The 7584-nt window shown below is 36.7% G+C and overlaps 1 pseudogene; it reads right to left on the bottom strand.

Moving 5' to 3' along the window:
- Window positions 1-7018: 7018 nt before the first annotated feature.
- On the bottom strand, window positions 7019-7169 carry LOC118595963 (annotated as a pseudogene).
- Window positions 7170-7584: the final 415 nt, after the last annotated feature.

Below are 7584 nucleotides of genomic sequence, written 5' to 3'. Positions count from 1 at the left end.
TGTGAAGAGACACCATGACCATGGCAACTCTTAGAAAGGAAAACATTTAATTAGGGTGGCTCACAGTTCAGAGGTTCAGTCCATCATCATTATGGTGGGACATGGTGCCATGCAGGTAGAGAAGGAGCTAAGAGTTCTACATCTTGATCACAGGTAATAGGAAGTGAACTGTGTCACTGGGCATAACTTGAGCAAAGGAGACCACAGAGCTCACTCCTACAGTGACACACTTCCTCCAACATGGCCACACCTACTGCAACAAAGCCACACCTCCTAATAGTGCCACTCCCTTTGAAGGCCATTTTCTCTCAAACCACCACACTCTGCATTTAAGCAGAAATGTTTATAGGGCTGTTCATTTAGCAAAGCAACAAGAGGCTCCCTGTTTGGGGTTTATGACTCCCCTAGTTATGGGTTTTGATCAGGTTTATAGTACCCAGTATTGGCTGGCTCCTTTATGGAGTGGGCCTATATTCCAATCATAAACCTGTTGGTTATCCATAAGGACAGTGCTACTATACTACCAGTTGGTACATCTTGCTGGATGATATTATAGAAAGAATCACAGTCTTCACTGTCTCATCTTTTATAAACTGAGGACATAGGTTTACATTAAAGACACAGAATTACATGTAAAAACATTCAAACACAGGTGAGCAAATAGAGGCACAATAATGCAGAATTAAAGGAAGCATTTTAATGGATTAAAGACAATAAGCAGCAATTATCCAAATGAACAGTGGCAGAATCTGAAAATAAATTAAACAAATGGAACACAGCTGAAAAATTTCTCTCTCTCTCTCTCTACACACACACACACACACACACACACACACACACACACAATCTTTGTAAATAGAGGACAACTTGGTTGAATTTGTTAAATCAAAAGTCCTCGGCTGACAATTTTTTTCCTTAAGTGTTTTATGTCTCTTCTCTACTGCATATGTGTGTACATATATATTCAGAGAGAGAGAGAGAGAGAGAGAGAGAGAGAGAGAGAGAAAATCTTGAACTTACAGGTTATAAAGGGCTACTTTATAAATAAGTGACCTAGAATAATTAACACTGTGACCAAGCCTAGTAACTGACTTAACATCTAAGAGGGAATCATTTTGGCAATAGTGTAGAAAGAGCAAGGGAATTATTAGAAGGGAAGTACATTTGTCCACTGTTCTCCCCAATGCATCAGGCAGTGGAGAAGAGCCACAAAACACTGAAGGGGAGAAATTGCTAGCCATGGACTTATAAGTCAATCAAGTTGTTCTCTATCTACAGAGACTTCAGATAAACAATTTTGAACATGCAAGAAGTCAAGAAATATTTTTCCTATGATTCTCTCTTGAGGAAATGTTTGGAAAATTAATTTAAAGTAAGAGATTATCTGGAGAAAATTTGACAAAAACATTGTGGAGAGCACTAAACATACATAAAGATAAAACTGTGATTCAAACACATACAGTGTCTATAAGGAAAGTCAGATTTAGATATAATAGGAATAATAAAACAAATGGAAAGTAGAAATAAAGGAAAGATGACAATATGTAAGGTCATGGATCACCAGAGCCTCTATCAGTAAAGAATCAAAGAAACCTCCAATACTGGTAAAATACACTAATATATTTAAAAAGTACTTTACACACTACCAGAGAAGAAAGGTAACCACCAACCCTGCCACTTATATGACCTGCCTACATGATAGTCTAGTGCAGCAGTAGTTCAAACATTGTAGAAGTTACCAACCACTATCTGATTAGATTTAAGACTTCATTCCACAAGATGCCACCCATGCCTGACATTGCTTGGGTGTCCAAGAACTCAAAACTAGATAGGTCATGTGCCTGGGGGGAAACTAAATACCATTGTTTCTTATTGGAGAAACAGCAATAAAATGACTACTAATGACAATCTTCTATACTCATAGATCAGTGTCCACTCAGCCATCATCAGAGAAGCTTGCTCCTGCAGTAGATGGGAACTAAGACAGAGACCTATAACTGGGCATTGCAGAGATAGGAGATTTTAGAACACTCAGTCCTAAAGGGCATGTCTCCATCACACCCCAGTGCTCAGGGAGCTATGCAGAAGATGAGGCAGAAAGATGGTTAGAGCCCAAGGAAATGGATGACACCAAGAAAACAGTGTCTTCCAGATACAACAGGACTGATGCACATATGAACTCACAGAGACTGTGGCAGCACACACAGGGCCTACACAGATTCAAGCCATCCAGCGTTCCAGCCTTGAGAGGGCAACTGGGATTGAGCCCCTATTTCTGGCCCAGATACTATCTCCAATTGACAACTGCTCACAAAGGAAAAATTCATTTTGCCCAGTGGAGGGTTACTGGGTATATAAACCACTCTGAAGGGCTGCCCTGTGCCCAGCAGATGGCCACCACTAAGCAAGCTCAGTAGTGTGTTTCTAGACTTTTGTCTCAGATTTCTTTAGATACTTAATTAATCAATTAATCTATTTATTTATTTTTGTTTATTTATTTATTTATTATTTATTACTTGTCTTTTATTTATAAGTCTCTAATTCTGTGTTTTTATGCATTTTGGATTATGGTGTATGTGTATGTCTGCTTATATTTCTTATCTTTTTTCTGTTTGTTCTTTAGAATTCATTTTGTTGTTGTTTTGTTTACCTGTTTGTTTTCTAAAGCAAGAGAGAAAAGGCAAGGATGGAATTCAGTGTGTAGAGAGGTTGGGAAGATTTGGGCAGAGTTGGGGGAGTGGAAACTGATCAGAATATATTGTAAGAAAAAAATACAATTAACAAAAAACTTACAAATGTAGCCTGCCATGGTGGCTCATATCTTAATCCCAGCATTCAAGAGGCAGAGGCAGTCCAGTCTCTGTGAGTTCATAGCCAGCCTGGTTTACATAGTGGTTTCCTGGCCCAGCCAAGGCTTCACAATTCAGACCCTGTCTCAAAAAAAAAGTATAAATACAAATGTTATTGAGGTAGATAATATTGGCAAAATCAAGAAGTAGATAAGGGATTTAAGAGAAGAAAATAAAATAGAAAATAATTTCATTCTTATCCCAAAATATGTAATCACTGTGAAAAGAAATAGGTAATCAGAATTTCTGTAGTATTTGTAATTATAAATATAATGACTAACACATATACACGCATATACATACATCATACACACACACAAATATACACAAAACAAGCTTCAATGCTGATCACAAGAATGTCACAAAGAAATAAAGTAAATAACCTCAATAATTTAAGTCCTTTAAATAACTATTTAAAGATATATAATATTAGGTATGATATCAATAAATATAAAAGCATTTAGCTAAAATTTTCAGAAAAAGTTTTCAAAAATTTTCTAAATATTTTATATAAATTTATAGAACTCTATATAACTATCTAATGACTAGAGCAAATAATTTGTAACAAAAAATTTGAAAATAGCTGGGTGGTGGTGGCGCACACCTTTAATCCCAGCACTCGGGAGGCAGAGGCAGGCGGATCTCTGTGAGTTCGAGACCAGCCTGGTCTCCAAAGCAAGTTACAGAAAAGGCACAAAGCTACACAGAGAAACCCTGTCTTGAAAAAACCAAAAAAATAAAAAAAAAATAAAAAAACCTGTAGCTCCACCTGGGGCCTGGCTGAGGATCTCTGCATCCACTTCCATCAGTTATTGGATGAGAGTTCCAAGATGGCTGTTAGGGTGTTTAGTCATCTGATCACCAGACTAGGTCAGATCAGGCTTTCTCTCGACCATTGCCAGTGGTCTACAAAGGATATATCATTGTGGATTTCTGGGGACCTCTCGAGCACTCCTGTTTAAGTGAATCCCCAGGGGTGCCTTGGTCCTGGAGGACATGGGAATGGAGGGGAGGGGCTGGGGTGAAGATGGGGGTGGGGGCGGGAGGGAGGAAGACAGGGGAACCCATGGCTGATGTATAAAATTAAAACACACAATAAAAAAAATTTACAAAAAAGCTTAACCAGCTCTAAAAAAAATTAGAAACAATTAAAAAAATTGAAAATAACAGGATAGAGATTTACACCTGACAAAGAAAATGAATATTGGGTCATATCCATCATTCAAGACAGAACTTTAGCCAATACATGAACATACATTGTTACATTAAACACTGATGTTTACAGTTAAAAGAATGCTTAATATTTTATACTGAATACCTCAGTTTTCTGAAATAAAAATTGTAAAATAAATAAAAATACACCTGTAATGAAAAACTAATTCACTGTCAGCACATAATAACTACTAAAACACTGAAGATCCATGATACTGATGGCACAATTTTGTAAGAAAGTGATATTATAAACAAACAACTCTTAAAACAATGGGCATAATGGTGTATGCCCATAATCCTGGCCCTTTGGAGGCTTATTGATAAGGGCTGTGAGTATGAGACCAGGTTTTTTATACAGTAAACTGTGTTTTCCCCTCATTCTCTACCTCAAAATGAAGAAACAAGCCCTGTTTCCATCCCCCAAAGAGACAAAACAGTAAGATGTATGAACTATGCTGGGTCCTGTTAGCTTGGTCCAGGACTAAGGGTGGCAAGAACATGAAGAAAAGACAGACACACATAAGGAAAGCTAGAGTCAGGTGGGCTGTACACATTGATGGAACTGTGCTGACTACCCCTATAACCTGGAATATCAGCATGTTTACTGTGTACAGCACTGGGGTTGGAGGGGAACCTTAGCCCATCTCAATAGGAGGTCTCTGTAGGTGAGCAGTCTCCAGCTGTAAACAACAGGGAAGAAGAGAGGAAGCAAATGACCATTTTTGAACCCAATGAATGCATAAGGGGAAAGACTTTTCCAATTTTCCCACGGGTTTGAAGCCTTGATCCTTGTCAGGGCTATGTCCATGTCAAGAACATACATTCGCTTGAGGTTTCCTCTACTCACTCTAAGACTAGATTTATTAAATTAAGATTTCTTTTCTTGGGTGAAGCAGAAGATTATCAATGTACTACCTCACTTGACTTTCTTACTCCAAACCACTGAGGAATAGGCTTTCCAATGTTTTTTCTCAACTGCTCCAAAGAATGCCACCAATCATATTTAAGGCACTAGGAAGCTATTATGTAATTCACTAACATTATGTCTTTTGAAAAGCTGGGTTAATTTAAGTCCTTGAAAATACATAGGTAATATAAAAAAAGGTCTTGGCATGTTCATAGTGTAGAGTGATATTGTGGGTAATACTTACAATTCTTGGAAAAAAGAAAACTTTCCCATGGTGGCTCTTCTTGACCAACACAAGGCAAAGTTTGCAGGCTTTCTCACATGTGGATTGTACCTAAGAACTTGCAAAGATAATAACTGTGGTTGGAGTGACTACATATTTAATTGTGTCATAATCTGAAGCCCTTTCCAATTGTTCATCTGTCTTTTTTGTGATTGAAGACATTAGGAGTTGGCAGAGTCCTCACCTCTGCATTTTGGAAGCTTTATTGTTGATAGGAATCTTGTCACTTTCTTGGAGAGTATGCTTTTGGTTTACTTCTGGAATGTCTCAGTCCATGGGCCAGGGAATCCATGTCAAGGCTTTACCAGTCTATTTCAATTCTTTATCCATGGACAAAGGAAGTAGCAACGGGTAACAGAAGACACTGTCAGGCAAATACAGTCCAGAGTTCTACATGTTACATTGTTTTCATTTCCATTTTGTGAACCATGACAGCATATTTTAGTCCTACAACTTCCTCAGTACAAGATCTTTGATTAATTAAGAGATGAAGAGATTTCACGCCCATAATATCAAGTGTCCCTGCCAAACCAGAGGATCATTTCTGATGGCTGTTCTTTCTGCCTATTTTATTGTCTACTCATACTGGCCTGAAACAGGTTGCAATTTCAACTGTTCCAAATAATACAGGTAGCAGAGTGTTTTGCTAGTATGTGCTAGGTTCTGAGTTCAATTCCAAGTACTGTGGTACAAAATAAAAGTGCTTTGGCATTTGGATGTTATACTTTGTGTCCTGTATTTTTCATTGAAATAAAGTTATTAAGGTCAATGGGATAGACCTGACTAGCTCCCTAGCCTGCATAGGCCACTAAGACTTCTTCAGCAGTGTGAGTTCTCCTCTGACCAATGCACACTTTATTGCCAGGGTCATCTGGGCCTTCTTGAAAAAAAATATCAAGTAGGATAGGTCATATATAATAAATCTATCCAAAATTTTCTATCTTCCAAGATTTTGGATTCCTTTCTCTTCATTGAGTTAGAGAATGTCATCAGTCAACAAATCAATGCCATTTCAAGGTGTTGATAGTAGCACAAACACTATAATTCCACTGCTTTAAGTAAGTGCACTCAGAATAAAACACTTGTCCTGAGAATAATGTTGTATTCTGTTCTCATTGGTCCAGTATCATTTTAATCAACCCTTAGGCAGTCATTTGTGTTAACTTATGCACATTAGTGAAATATTGCAAATATTTTAATGTTTTAATGAATCTCTTCTTGGGTCATTGTATTCATTGGAAAATACAGTCTTATTCTTTATCCTTTTATAAGCAAACACCTTGGGAAAGGCTATAATAAGGTTGCCAAGCAAAGGAAGAATATTTACTTCGTTGGCCAGCAAAGCTCATGTTTCAGATTCTTCTTCAACCATCCATACACTTCTATTTCAAGTCTCAAGGACAATATTTTTTCCTGCCAATATCTTTATGCTCAAATAGCATGCTTACAGAAGGTATATTCTCAACTTATCTTGTAATATATCATCTAGAACAACTAGATTATTTTAAAACTGTGATTTAGTTATACTCACTATGTATTGAAGATAAAGAAAAGACTTTTGTATTATATATACTATGCAATTTATATTATAGAATTGTACATAACTATATTATATATAATTATATGTGATTGTATTATGTATGATATATGTGATACATTATCATATTATAATAATATATAGTTATATTATATGTGTGTAATACTATATAATATATAGTATTATACAAAACATATTTTATTATACACACAGACACATGTAGGAAATTGTGAGGATTGTCTCCCCCCCTTACAAATTATGCAGTTGGATTTCCTGCATCTGGGAAAATCACAGTGGTCAGCATACTGAGAGTGCAATGGAGGAGGTTCACCCTGGAAAAACCACCTTCTTGATCATGGCATCTCTCTGAATAGAAAAGAATGTGTTAATATATATATTTTAAGGCCCCATCTTGTGTTGGAAATTTAAAGTCTGGGGCATATATATACACATATGATTTTAGTAAACTTTTGAGTAATAACAAGAAGTAATAGTTAATCTCTGGTAACTAACACCATCATTACTGCAGCAACAATTAAAAACAGTATCTGTGTGTTCCCCCACATGGCTACATTCCATATACAGTTCAAGTATTCCTATAGATAATGTAAAAGATCATGATTCCAATGCTTGCACCACTATGTCAGTTTCTAGTTGGGTTTATCATGTGCCTGCATTTTTAAGCTTCCATGGATCAGCAACTCCACACAAAAGACAATTGTAGCAACCTTACTGTAGCTTACAAGTAGTAGATAATTTTAGTCTTGTCTTTAAAAGAAAAATGATGATTTCTTTT

The sequence above is a fragment of the Onychomys torridus genome, chromosome 14 (genome assembly GCF_903995425.1).
Source record: "Onychomys torridus chromosome 14, mOncTor1.1, whole genome shotgun sequence".
Classification (NCBI taxonomy): Eukaryota; Metazoa; Chordata; class Mammalia; order Rodentia; family Cricetidae; genus Onychomys; species Onychomys torridus.
This window is presented reverse-complemented; position numbering and strand designations above follow the sequence as displayed.